This window comes from Pholcus phalangioides, unplaced genomic scaffold (genome assembly GCF_987345545.1).
Source record: "Pholcus phalangioides strain wild (caught in Gottingen) unplaced genomic scaffold, Ppha-v1.0 ptg000024l_1, whole genome shotgun sequence".
Taxonomy (NCBI): domain Eukaryota; kingdom Metazoa; phylum Arthropoda; class Arachnida; order Araneae; family Pholcidae; genus Pholcus; species Pholcus phalangioides.
In genome coordinates this window covers 5,788,080-5,802,873 of record NW_028301616.1, presented here as the reverse complement: position 1 = coordinate 5,802,873, position 14,794 = coordinate 5,788,080, and positions in this window count along the sequence as shown.

Genomic DNA, 14,794 nt, shown 5'->3' with positions numbered 1-14,794 from the left:
TCAACCATTTCTCATTCCTGTGGCCCCCTCTAGCGAACGTGAATAGTTTTCTACTCCCCCCCCCCCCCCATCCGTTTTTCCATTAGAAGATAGTTATCCAAAATTTGTCTGAAGTATATAAATATGTTTGAATTTTATTTGATTAATTTTCAATTTATGAAAATAACGAAAGAGCAAAATGAACGTAATAGAATACAGTAAAAAAAAATATATATATAACAAATTATTTTCAATCAATGTAAATTCTGAGCTTGAAGACGGTATAATGTCATCAAGTTACTGTACTGGATGAAATTTGTATTATTTCAAATTAGTTTATTTTTGTGTAAATTATTATGGTTTCGTTGAGAAAATGTCAGTTGTAGCTTCCAAAATACGCATTCTTGTAGTGATGAAAATCACAAAAAGTGATAGCAAGCAGTTTTATTAATTTTATTCTCTTCATGCGGATAAAAGTAGTAATGAGGGAGTAGCCACACAGAAATGAATCACAATTGAAAAGTTCAACCTTTCACATCGTTTTCAACAATGTATCAAGGATATAGGTCCATGTTGTAGCCATACTATGAACTTAAAAAAATGAACTAAAATACGTGTGAAAAATTTTTAAATATTTGTTCGGAACTTTCATCCCAGAGAAAGTCACAGGGCCGTATTAACCATTAAGCAAAATAAGCACGTGCTTAGGGTATCAGTACTAAAGGGGCACCACCAAAAAGATATCATATGGTATTTTATTTTTAATGCACGATTTTTTTTCAGCATCCATCCTCCGATAGAAGATCCTAAAATTGTAAGAACACTTGATTGTATTGTTGGAGGTCATTATCACAAGAATGGCACGAAAGATGAGAATCTAATTATATTGAAAACTAGACTTCACATTATTGCCAAGTTTTTCGATTAGCTTTTCACAATTTTCATAAAGCCCGCCCGGGACTGTCTTAACATTATCATACGCCCGCAAACAAAGCGACTTTTCTGAGAGAGGAACTACTACCATGCTAAATATTCCTACCTACCTATTTGCATATTTACTCTTGAAAATCGAAACCAGATCTAATTGTCACTTGGTTGCCAGAAGTGACCAGATGGGCCCCCATGCAGCAAACCAAGTTCTACAGAATAAGGACATGATTTTTATGTGTCATTAGTGGATCAACTGTGTACTTTTAATCCATAGAAGTAAAAGAAATGCTACCAGGTGTAAATTACAAACTTGACAATTTTATCTAAAAGAAAAAGTACCCAATATAACGGCGATTCGTCAGAAATAAGATACCTATTGGCAGGGCCGCAACTGCGTAACTGGATACTTGGTTAGCGAGGGCAACTACTCATTTAGGCACCCCCCCCCCCCGTAATGCTGAAGGATAGGTTGAAGTTGCGCCCCCTTTTGTAATGCGCCCAGGGCACCAGACTCGCCTGCCCTCCCCCCTAGTTGCGGCCCTGCCTATTGGTAATATTATGGCCATTATAAGATTCAATGGTTTCTCCTTGGAGTGTTGGTACATCCTTTATCTCATCAACCGTTCGTCGTAGCGGTATGGTTATAATTTTAAAAATTCTCAAAATATGACCAAAAATCACCCTGCACGAGTTTTGAGGATGAAAATACAGTGTACACGAAATAAAAAATTTAAATTTTTGTACGATCCCCCCCCCCCCCCTCTAATTTCCAATGAGACAGTTGTTGCTTTTTCTCTTCCGAGTCCAACAAAAAAATCACATGTTTTTGACTGCATTATTCCCTGAGATATTTAAATTCAAAATCGGACACAGGTCCGGACTCGGAAGAATTTCGCGGCCCAATGCAAAAAAAAATTTTTGCGGCTCCCTCTAAAAAAATTTTATGTAGTTGTTCCCGACTTACAAACTTTTCGAGTTGCGAACATAAATCTTGGAGGGAAATTTTTTTCCAGAAAGAACGCATTTTATTACTCTAATTTTTTTCATTATTTCATGAACGCGTTGATAGTCTGTATCGTAATCAAACACGACCCATTGAGAGAGAATGACATTTAAATTAATTTTATAAAATTCGTAGATCATTAATAATAATTAGCGCGTGGTCCACCTGCTGACACTTCATCGTGGCTCGAACCATATTGAACAGCCATAACATTTTGTCATACTTTTAAAGCGCTTCATCATCTCTTTATCAAATATACGTTGCAATTCGATAACTTTGATCATTTTTCGAATTTTTTATTGCTATTTTTGTGTAATTAATGTAAATTAATAGAAGTAAAGGAATCAATTACAGGAATTCCATGACTTCCACAAGAGTAGGACTGACGGGCAGGATCGTCGTAATAGCATCATAGCCCCCCCCCCCCCCGAGCCAAGGGATTTTTTGGAGGCCCTACCTGGAAAATTCTCGAAATATTAAACTACGTCTCGTTTTTCTGAGGCACCTCTTCTCTTGAGGCACTTCGGGCACGGCCCGGGGGGGGGGACGCATGCGTTAAGACGGCACTGCCTAAGGTTCGCACCAGGCGTTCCCCTTTTTCAGTTTTGAATCTGGTAACCCTATCCGAAGACCACATAATCCGTGGGAGAGAGTAGGTGGTCTCCGCCTTGGCAGTGCTGAGAACTGTGTCCCCCAATATCTTCCGTCGGAACATCACGTGACTCGGTGAAAACAAACACGACCCCCCCCCCCCCGCGTTATTTTCTTATGGCATAAATAGGAGTATAAAACAAAAAATGAAAAAATAATTTCACAGCATGGACGAGAATATTCCAAAATTAATGAAAGTTATAATTTCAAGTTATAGTTTCAAAATTAATGAAAGTTATAATCATTAATGGAAGAAAATATTGTAGAATTAATGTAAGAGAGAATTACAGCATTGATAAAAGCGATAATTCGAAAATTAGTGAAAGAATTAATGAAAGAGATGATGATAAAATTAATGAAAGAGATAACAATAAAATTAATGAAGGATAATAATAAAATTAATGAAGGATAATAATAAAATTAATGAAGGATAATAATAAAATTAATGAGACATTAATAAAATTAATGAAAGATAATAATAAAATTAATGAAAGATAATAATAAAATTAATGAAAGATAATAATAAAATTAATGAAAGATAATAATAAAATTAATGAAAGAGATAATTCCAAAATTAATGAAAAAGAGATAATTCCAAAATTAATGAAGGAGACAATTCCAGAATTCGATGAGATATCACAATCAGAAAATCAATGAAAGAAATAATTTCAGCATTAATAAAAGAAATAATTCCAGCATTAATGAAAGAAACAAATCCAGAATTGATGAAAGCAATTATTTCAGAAGTAATGAAAGAAATAATAATTAATGAAGGAAATAAAATTCTACAATTAATGAAAGAATATTCAAATAATAATGAAGGAAAATTCAAGAAATTATGAAAGAAATGATTCCGGTATTAATGAAATAAATAATTTAATCTTTTTTCACCTCTTTCTAAATGAGTTCTTCTCTCTATCCTTCTTTTAAATCTTTAAAACCCAATATTTAGAGACCGAACTGTACATTTCTTTGGAAAAATTGCCAGGCGAGAAGTTTGTTTTGACCGAGTCACGCGATTTCCTTGCATTTGATGTCGCTGCAGTCGCGGTGGCTGGATTCTCCCTCCAGTAATAAGTCCGACCAGTAATGTCGTCTGCTTCTCGCCGGGTTACTTGTTTTGATCGTCTCCTTGTGTTCTGAAAAAATAACTGAACTGGCAGTTCGAACTTCCAGTTCTGTTTGGGAGCTTAGCTTGTAGGGAACCGACTTCTTCTCTGTCGTCTGCTCATTCAGAGGTTCTTTGTTTTGGACGTCTCCTTATGCTCAAATAAAATAACCGAACTTTTAGTTTCAATTTCCAGTTCAGTTCATGAGCTTTGTTTATAAGGAACTGAGCGGAATAAAGAATATAGTTTTTTTACTTTAAACTTCATCATCACCACATGAGTCACTTTTAAATTTGACATTAGATGGCAGCACATTACTATAAAGTGGAGTGTGGGAAAATTCACTTTTTACGATCTTACCTGTCTTCTGTTTGTGTCGACGTCCTTTGTTTTGGATTTCTCTTTGGGTCTTGAAAAGTTACTGAACAGGAAGTTTGATCTTTCAGGTCAGTTTATAAGCTTTCTTTATAAGGAGCAAAGTTGAATGAAGACTTTAATTTTCTATACCTGAGCTTCGTCATCACCACATAAGGCACTTCTGATTTTGAAGTAGGTAGCTGTACCAACAATATTTTCAAAAATGAATGTCTTAAAGTGTATTCTAGTACTATTAAATTAATTTTAATTCCCTTAAAATTGTTAGTGCCATTGTGAATTCGCTGCAAATGCTACAAGGCAAAAAAAAAAAAACTGCTTTGGCGGACGGCGTAACATTTCAAGTCACCCGGTATATACGGATTTTGTCATTGTGTAACGCAGTGACAAAACTGTTCATATGAACATAATAATGATTCATTATCAGGATTTCAAGCCCATCGGAAAAGATAAATAAGGGGCCATTCAAGTATTACATAAGCAGATTTTCAGCCATTTTTGACCCCCCCCCCCTTGTCAGCAAAAGTCAGCGAAACACTGACCCCCCCCCCCTTCCCTCGTCAGCAAGATTTCGTCAGCAGCTTAGAATATTTTATATCTTCAAAAAGGGGTGGTTGATGACGTAAGCAACCTTCAAACCCCCCCCCCCCCCTTATCATCAAAAGTCAGCAAATCCGAAACCCCCTCCCTCCCTTCGATGCTGACGTAATACTTGAGTGACCCCTAATCAGATTTTCAAATAAGAAAATTATAAATTTTTTGACTTGAATTTCGATGCGGTGAAAATCTGATATTTCACTGGATGTGTGACAAGCTACCTTCAAGTGGATTTTTGGTTCATAATGTGACCGCTCTCTCGCAGGCGAACGAAGCAACGTGCGAGTTGGCTTAAACACAACACAATATTTCACATAACAGTCCGTACAATGTTTAATATACAGGACGCTTAGGTAACGGGGCATATGGCATTTTACTGGCGAACCATTGGTCCTAGAGCCATACTTCTAGTAGGAAAAATTACCCGAATAATGTGTTGTACTCAGATATTTGATTCATGTTGATAGGGGTTGCATAGTTATTAAAATAAAAATGTTAACTTTTTATGCGGACACCCTGTGCCCCAAAACCCAATTGGAAAGTTTTGTTTCCTGGTCTCCGACAAAAAAATTCAACGTGCCTAAGTTCAAATTTTCACTGAGATATTCGAAGAAAGTTGGAAAAAAAAACCAGCATTAGATGCGAGGAAACCATTTTACCAGCATTTAATGCAGTTTTTTTTCCCCAAATTTCCTCAATTTTTCGAATTCGCATATCTCGGTGAATATTGCACTTAGAAACGTTGGCATCGGAAAAGACAGAGCAACAACTTCTTAATTGGGTTCTTTGGCACACGGGGATGGTGTAAAAAGTTGTTATTTTTTTTTATTTTATAACTATACAACCCCTTACAACATGAATGGCATATCTGAGTTGGACACGTGATTTGGATACTTTTTCCAGCTGGGTATGTCTTTAAGACTAACTGCTCGCAAGTAGTGCCATACGCCCTGTTACCCATGCAGTCTGCATATACACGTAAAAAAATACTTCGAGACGAAATACAGTCGACCCTCGTTTCAACGAATACCGTTATAACGGAAAAAATACCGTTTTAAAGAAAACTTTTCTAATCCCCCCGGATAAGTTTACATAGGAACAATATAAAAATCTGAAATTTAACGAAATTTCTTTATTACTCCGGTCTCTTGGAGTTCATTATAATGGGGTTGACTGTATCCCCACCAAAAAAATCTGCAATTTGATGTGAAAACAGTCTTTTTTATAATGATTATGTCCTTTTTACTTTTATAAATTTAGGAAGGAAACAAAAGGAAGAAAGGGTGGGGGGAAAAAAAGAAAAATGGCCAAGAGGGGCTCGGTTGTGCGTAAATGCCTCGAAATTCCACTTGTGCGCAAGGGGATTCGGGCCTTACACTCAGTTTTATGACAAAATTTCACATTTATGAGATGTTTGACTACGGTTACGATTAACCTCTATATATATATAGCTTTCAATATTAAAATATTTCATTTATACGAAGCACAATTTCAATTATTTGGCATTTTCATTTTGACTCGAACTCCAAATCTTTGGCATTCAGACATCATTTCCAACTATCAAATAAAACGAGGTTTTTGAAGATTGTGAAAAATGCGTCGCTGAATTGGTTTTGCATGCGTATTATCAACACTAAAAACCACAAATTTTAGTTTGACAGATACAGACCAATACATTATCTGCTTGGATTGCATATAGAAACCAATCAGCAAACCAAATGACGTTAAGACCGTCTTAAATATGTTTAAAATCACGTTTTTCCTGTTAAATTGAAATGAATGGCATATGAACACTTGCGATTGAGACACAAAAGCAAATTTATGCAATTACAGTTTCTTAAGTTATACAGCAATGTAGTTGTGAAAAATTGAATTTCGCGGGTATTTTTTCTCATGTATGATTTTGTCGCTTGGAGTTCGTTATAACTGAATTCGACTTTATTTCTTTTCGGTGGAGGCAATGGGTGTTGGCACACCCCCTCCCCAAAAATTCATTGAAAAAATACCCCAGAGCAATCGTTCTTTATTCGATTTTTATAAATATATTCCCCATCAGACCACTCAGGTTTAGAGGTGCCGCGAGTTCGATACCCGGTTCGTCCTTGTCAGAAAACTTTCCTGACACAGGGGTACAACAAAAAATGGCGACTTGACCGCAGCAAAAAATTGCTACCGCTCGGAGTCCCCCATCGAGGGGTTAGCGCACCAACCTCTCGGTGAGTATAAGAAACAAGCCTGCCTTTCGGAATCGGCAATAAATTGTAGGTCCCGGGGTGTAATTAGCCCTCGTATGCAGAAAATGACCGTGGTGCGACAAAAATGATCAATGATCAGACCACTCAGTGCCTGTTGAAGATAGCTTTGAGCTAAACTAGATGGCTATCCGTCTGTAATTGCATGAAAACGATGGTTTTTTTTTTTACACACAGGCTTTCATTTCTCACCCATCTACTTCTTTGATAGCATTTACTACCAGCACTCAAAAATATGTCAATGAATGGTCAACAAATCTTTGTCTGTTTTCTTTATGGCAGCCCTCTTTGAATGAAAAGTCTTCGAACACACACAACTTTGTCTTTACAGTTACTCCATTTTGCTCTAAACCTCTTCTATAGTTTGTGTCAGGGCCTACTATCACCTCCAAGTCGTAAACCCACCGAGATTACATGAACCACTTTTTTTATTTCCTTCCTCATGTTAATGTTACTTGAATAGGGGAAAAATTGCGAAAAATATATTCTATGCATTTTTTGTTTGAAATTAAACTTTTTTAGTCAGAGTGACTAAAAAAATTTAATTCCACAAACTTCTTCGTGGCTACCGTATCAGTAGCCGTGGCTCCCCTTTTGCCAGATTTTCATCCGTGGCCCCCGTGGAATATCCTAGGGCCCCCCTGAGGTCATATGACCCCCGGTTGAGAACCACTGCGCTAGATGACAGAAGCAGTGCTATAAAGAGGAATAGAATTAGTATTATTAAAAAAGAATTGTAGTGGACAGGCGAAGAAGATATTTATAAATTTTTTGCTATTTCTAGTATTTCTATTAGAAATCACGTTTTAAATTTTTTATGGGATTTTTTAGAAAATATTTTCGAGAAAGATGGGTAAAGGAAGGGAAGAAAAAGATAGATTTTGCAAACTCTTAAGTTTGCTCAGTTAATTTGGAGCTGTTCGTTGCTCCTAGGCCTTCGCCGTCTATTTTGCAATTATATTGCCAGCTTCCTTCAAGAAGCGCTGAAGAATCGCTTTTTTATCTTTTTTGGAGTTGCGCTGAACAATATCTTGCATGCATGCCCTTGCGAATTTGAACAAGTCCTGGGCTGAGGTAAGGCTAGCCGAAGATTCAGAGTCCGAGTCAGTGCAAGTCGACGAAGATGCCGACGACGACGTTTCTTCCTGCGTCATGTGACTGGACTCATGGTGTTCGCTGCTTCCCTCATCCTCAGCGGCAGTGGCATTTGCGACGCCGGCACCTCCAACGGTTGACTTCGGGGAGCAACTTTGCCTTGGTCCCTCGTTCCCGGGACGGGGCTGGGTCGGCTGTTTCTTGCGCTGGCCTACCAAGTTATCTGCTCGCTTGGTTTGTTTAACGAAGTCCGTAGATTTGGACTTGTCTTTTTTGGCTTGCGTTGCTCTTCTGCCATGTCCGTAGACGGGCCTGTCTTCATGGGGGTAATAAGGGTTCCAAGATTCCAAATACGGTCAATTCTCGGTTTGCGAAACATTCAAAACGGGCTGAATCCCGAGGAAAGGGATATTTCAAATCTTTGGCCTCGTGACGAGAAATTGACTTCATCAAAGCAGTGTGTGTGTGTGTGTGTGTGTGTGTGTGTTCCCGCCCCCAGATACAATTTCTATTATACACCCCTAAGATCAATATGGCAAGAAGCTCTACATCAGCGAAGTTTCTCAACAATTTTCAATCGATGGCTCTCTTTGGATCATATTTCCTTCTTGTTGCTACCGTCTTATCCAGGACACCTATACTTATTCAAGAGCCAGGCCCTTTTTACCTATAGAAATGAATTTAATCAAAACTAAATTAAAAATGAAAATAATTTATAAATAAGATTTATTTATTTGCAATCGTGGACCAAGAACGGATCCAGAACGTGGGAAATTATCTCTCCCAAAAGCCGAATTATATGGGGGAGAAATAAATGGGCTTGAAATCGGGACGATCCAACCTACACAACAAATCGAACCTCACGACAAATCCTCGTGGGTTTACGCCTACCCTGGACTAGAATTCAGTAAGCTTCCGTCTTATGGGAATTTTATGCATGGCCGTCAACGGGCAAATTGATGTCCTGTGATCCCATACTTACTTAGAAGAAACAGCTTAAATGCTTACATTTGGAAATCATAGTACCACAGATCTCATTCTGTGGACCCCCCCCCCTGGATATGAGACCTCGTGTCATGCCCACATTGGCCCATAAGTTTTAAGATGACCCTGGTACTATGAACAGCTCTACCGGATTCTGAAAGAAGTAACATTTTTACCCATCTTTCACTTAAAAACTTTATTTCTTCACAGCTCTCTGTGGTTCTCCTTCACCACTTGTCGGGACTCCCCTTTCATCAGATTTTCATTCGTGGCACCCTCAGCAAATCCCAGTACCGCAAGGGGGGGGGCATATGTCCCCAGGTTGAGAACCACTGTTCTACATGCATCAAAGAACTTTTTCAAAAAATATTTTACAATAATTTTTGGCATAAAACGAACCCACTCAATAATCAGGGCCGTCTTAAGAGTATCACATGGCCCCGGGCCAAGTGGTTTTTTGGAGGCCCTTACCTGGTAAATCCTAGAAAATTTCAACCGGATCTCATTTTTGTGAGGCCCCTTTACTCTTGAGTCTCCCGGGCCGTGCCCGGGTGGGCCGATGCGTTAAGACGGCACTGTGAATAACTTCTCAAAACATTATCTTAATATTCTTCATTGCATAATGCAGGGATGGCCAACTTCTTTCTGTTCGAGGGCCAACATGATGGTCAGACGCAGTGTCGCGGGCCGCACCAGGAACAAAACTCCGGTATATAAGCCACATGTATGATGATTATACAAGAGGGTATCTGCGGCATATAAGCCGCAACCAGCAGTATGATTGCTTGCTATGGCATCGAGGGACACAAACGTCTTGACGGGATTTGTTAACTAAATTATTTAATTAAATACCTACTAATTACAAATAGTTATTGATGAATTATTTACTGAAGTATTCATTTTTTGGAAGCTAGTATGTATATGTTCCCTCATAAATAGTAAAATCAGCGAAGAAGGAAGATGCGCAAATAGCTGCTACTACTACGTACTAGCTGCATGGACTACAATGTTTTACCAGACCATACTCAAGTTTTTGCCCTTCCCTCCTTTCCCCCCCCCCCCCACCTTCATGTGGGATTATAGACGGGCTAGTAAACAGGCTAGGAAGATGTATTTTATTTACGTCATTACGTATGTGCTTGTGCGTGAGAAATATTGTCAAAATCTGAAAATTGCAAATTGCAGGGTGATTATAATTAGTTCCCGAACTCTGAGTAGTTTTTCTCCTCATCCGAGTACAGCCAAATTTTCACGGTATCTTAATGAGAACATCGGAGATAGATTTACGCAATAAAAATAGTTCAATTATTGACCACCAATCTCTAGCTCAGTGGTTCTCAACCTTTTTTTGGACCCCATTTCAACAATTTCTCATTTCTGGCCCCCCCCCCCCCTGCAACCGTGATTCATTTCCTCCTCCTCTCCCCTTCCGTTTTCCCGTTAGACGTTAGTTATTCAAGTATTGTTTAAAGTATAAATATTTTGGAATTTGATTAAATTAATTTTTAATTTATGAAAATATGTTAAAAGCAAAATAAAACCCTAATACAAAAAAATAAACAAAATAACATAACGCCCTTAAATTTATTTATTTAAAATGTTGCATATGTGTATTAATAAACATTCTCAATAATTTGGAGGCTCTTATTCTACTTCACACGGTATGAGACCCATTGTACCCATCCCCCTACGTTTTGTTAAGATGCCACTGTCTACAAGCGGCAACACTTGTCACAATAGCCGAAATTACTGTTCAAAAGCGGCCATAAGTAAAATTCAAGCAAATTGCAGTTTAATTACATTGTCATCATTCATAATTTTCCAGTGTAACAAGCAAAAGAGGAGGGATACATAAAAATATCTATATAAACCTAAAAATAATCAATTATTTCAGCTCTTTTTTTTCCATTTTGATGGGCAGATTGACAAAGAAGATAGAGTTAAACAAGATAATTCATGATAAATTTTATAGAGCTTATTTACTTCTACCATTTTCAATGATTTATAATGAGTGAATACTTAAGTAATGGTGTGTAACAACGTACCCCATTATCTGTGACGACTTGCCCTGGTTGTCAGTTGTCACACTCGACAAGAAATTTTTAAAAACTTATCACACAAGTACAACGCCACAACAGGCAAAATGCCCAACGAGGTGGCTGAGAAAAAGATGCCCATAACAAATATGGATGTCATATATTTCCAAAATACAGCAGACCATTACATGATAAAATATTATACAATGCCCATAATGAATACTTATGGTTGTCTTTTTCTAAGTATGGATAACTTCTCGATTTACCCCAACATGTTTATCGTATTTCTTTTTGAACGTGTCAATTTTGTTACAATTTACTACCTCCGGGGGTAAGCTATTCCATTTGTTAACAACCCTATTAGAGAAAAATTCCCTGCGACACCATAGCCTGGCATTGTCCATCACCAATCGATACTGGTGTCCTCTTGTAAAAGCAGTTGATTGACGGTGTACTAATAATTCATGGTCCATCTTATCCATCCCGTTGAAAATTTTTTGAAAACACTTTGATCATATCTCCCCAATACCTGCGTTCATCCAATGTACATATTCAAAAAATGAAATCTGTCTTCATAACTCAAGCCTCGTGTGCCAGTAATGACAAGTGTGCCCCAGTGGCATGGTGGTAAGATGATCGTCTACTATCGTGAAGGTTGTTGTCAGGGTCACGGGTTCTAACCTAAAGCAGGATATAGGTAAGATATTTTCCCTAACGAACTCGAGGCGACCACCGACAGACAGTGTCTTCACTTCCAACCCATCTCACTAATGGCAGTACATAGCGACATACCCAGAGTTGGTGTTTGGTGAAGTAGTAGTGACACGTGTAGCTCTTCTACACGGGTAGCCCGGGTGCGAAGCACCATACGTCGCCCTTAAAGGTGAGGAGGGGGCTGACAGGGCTTCAGTCTAGGGGACCTCGAGATAAACATGATTTTTTTTTCACAAAAACTCCGCACGCCATTGTTCACCGTACAAAATATTCGTGATCATACGTCCCGCTTTTGAAATATATTTTTTACGCTTTTTGATCCAAAATTATTTTATTATTCTTAATAATGCTAGATAACTAAATCCTCAAAACAGCACTTATTTTGGTGAGCCATCACTTGTCCAGTAAAGATGATGTATAACGAGGTTATTTTTATTAAGAAATTTATCTCAAATTGTTTCTGGTGCTCCAAGAACCGGACAAGTTAGAAGCCGAATTTTTCCTTTGTTTTAATTTCACGGTTCCCGAAAAAATATTAAGCGAGGGAACAAAATCGCACATTTTTTTCCTTTTTTTGATAAAGTACAGAACGACTCTCAGTTCAATGGCAAAAAAAAAAGTCAAAGAAAATCATTTCTGTCCGCTGTGGAGGGGCAACAAATCCGAGATGGGAAAACTTACCCCCCCCCCCCACCAAAAAAAAATTTTTTTTTTCGTCCTTTCAAGTTTTTTGTTAGGGAATTTGTGGAATAAGTCGTGCGGCAGGAGCATGTCCCCACACGGGGAGGGCTGACAGTGCTCCAAGCCGGGACTCTACCCTCTCTTTCTATATAATTTTTCTTTTCCACATGAAAATCAACTGAAATTTTTACAAATTTTGCAGTCTTAATTAAAGAGTTAAAGTCTAAGCTGCCGGCCCTCACCATAGGCGGAGATAGACTTGGAAGTCTGAAGGGAGGGCACGGTCATTATTGCTGGGGGAGCACGATGATGATGTCAATTCATATAAACATATATACATTAGGTCAGTCGACTCCACCCTTGACGCTGGAGGGGCGATGTCCCCCCACGCACCCCCCCCCCCGTATCTCCGCCCATGCCCCTCACAATCTGCCCCCTTGTAATGATGAAGGAGAGGTTTGAGAATAAAATTTGCTTCCCCCTCTGGTCCAGCGAGCGGGACACGAGATACGCCTGCTCCCCCCCCCCCTAGTTGCGGCCCTGCTAAAGCCGCCCCTGATTCGACCACATGTCAGTGAACACGAAAGAAAAAAATCTAAAGTCTAGGCGCTAGCTTCAAAAACAGATTTCAATATCCCGCTCATTCAACGACGGTGAAAAAGCACACGTACACTATCTTATCGCTCGACCTGTCATGCCGAAAAAATTCACGTGAACTCTCGGATTTGAGGAACAAAAAGGATTCTCCATCTGTCGTGATAGCAGTCCAACCCCGTGTGTATTCTTCGTGGCAACCGCAGTTCAGTCTCAAATAAGTGAGTCTATATAGTGAGTCTTGATTAGTTAAATATGCTCGTCCCAGGGCCGTCTCAACAGCAACGTTTGATCCCCGCCGCTACTCTTTCCCTCGTCTAGGAAAAATTGATGGTGGTTTGATAGCCTCAACCCAGCTAGAGAGAAAAAAAAAATCCCTTCCTACCTATCCCCATGATATTTACCTAGGGGTCATTCAAGTATTGTATTACGTCAGCATCAGCGGGGGGGGGGGGGGGGGTTGAAGGTTGCTTACGTTATCAATCACCCCTTTTTGAAGATATGAACTATTCTAAGCTGCTGACGGGGGGGGGGGGAGGTTATGGGGTGGGTCAAAAATGATCAAAAATCTGCTTACGTAATACTTGAATGGCCCCCTAGCAGGAATGGACAAATCTATTACCTAACATGACTGGGGAATGCAAATATTTTGGGCGGGATATATTGTTTTCAACTACACGCCTTATGCTACCATATAAAATATCGATTTTCACATGCATTATTTTAAGTCAGGCATGTAAATTTTCAGAGATTTCTCCCAACTCCCCCTGATACTTATTCCGAAAAATCAAATAATAGTATGAAATCTCATCATCACTAGCTTATACTCCCCACCCGCTCGCCCTCATCCTATGCATTGAGGCCTTCTGGTCATTTCCAAATGGGCCCATCGATTAAGACAGCCCTGACCTAAAGAACTTGACCTAAGTTTTTACCCCCTCCTTACAATGAGTGCACAACCTCTGGCCCGTGACCTAATTCCAACCCGCAAGGAGGGTTCAAACTTTCCCGCGAAAACAGCGTCATCATACCAACATAATAGGTCATCGACCTCTCCATTCGAGTCCTCTTCCATTCTACATATAATTGATAGCAATTGTTGGGCAAGATCACCAGAGGTCTTTCCTGCATCAACATGCCTCAGAACAATGTCCGGATGAGCTCATGCATCTCATCACCTGTTGCTCGCGAGCACCAGGAGTGCTCAATGCTCATGACAGATTTCGTGCCAGCGAGGACTTGATCAACTCTTCACCTAAGTACCCTGTAAAAATTGCATTCAAGGATTGCGATTAATGCTAATTTCAAGCACACGTATGTAAACGTTTTCGTAAGGCATATCCTGCTCAACTCGTGACCCTTAGAATAATATGATGTAGCCCGTGACTTCAAATCCTAATTTTGTGAAAATGAACTAAGCGGTACATTTCCAGATCACTTGAGTGACCTGGGGCATATTTACAGATGGCTTAAGCGACCTGTGGCACAGTTCTAGATCACACAAGCGGCCCATTGCATGTCTACAGCTCACTCAAGTGATCTGTGGTACAGCTAAAGCGATCAGTTCCATCAGACAGACGGCCCGCGGCACATTTACAGATCTTTTAAGTGACCCCAGAGCACATACAAATCACGGCTATCAAATACTTGAGTGGCCTGTGACAAGCTTTCAAACCAATGAATGACTCGCACTCTCCTAAGGGTTGAGCACCCTTGCCGTTAGGGGGGTGCTTCTTGTTTGATAATAAGTATAGACATGTTCGAGACTCTAGAAAGCTTTTTGCTTGACCCCTG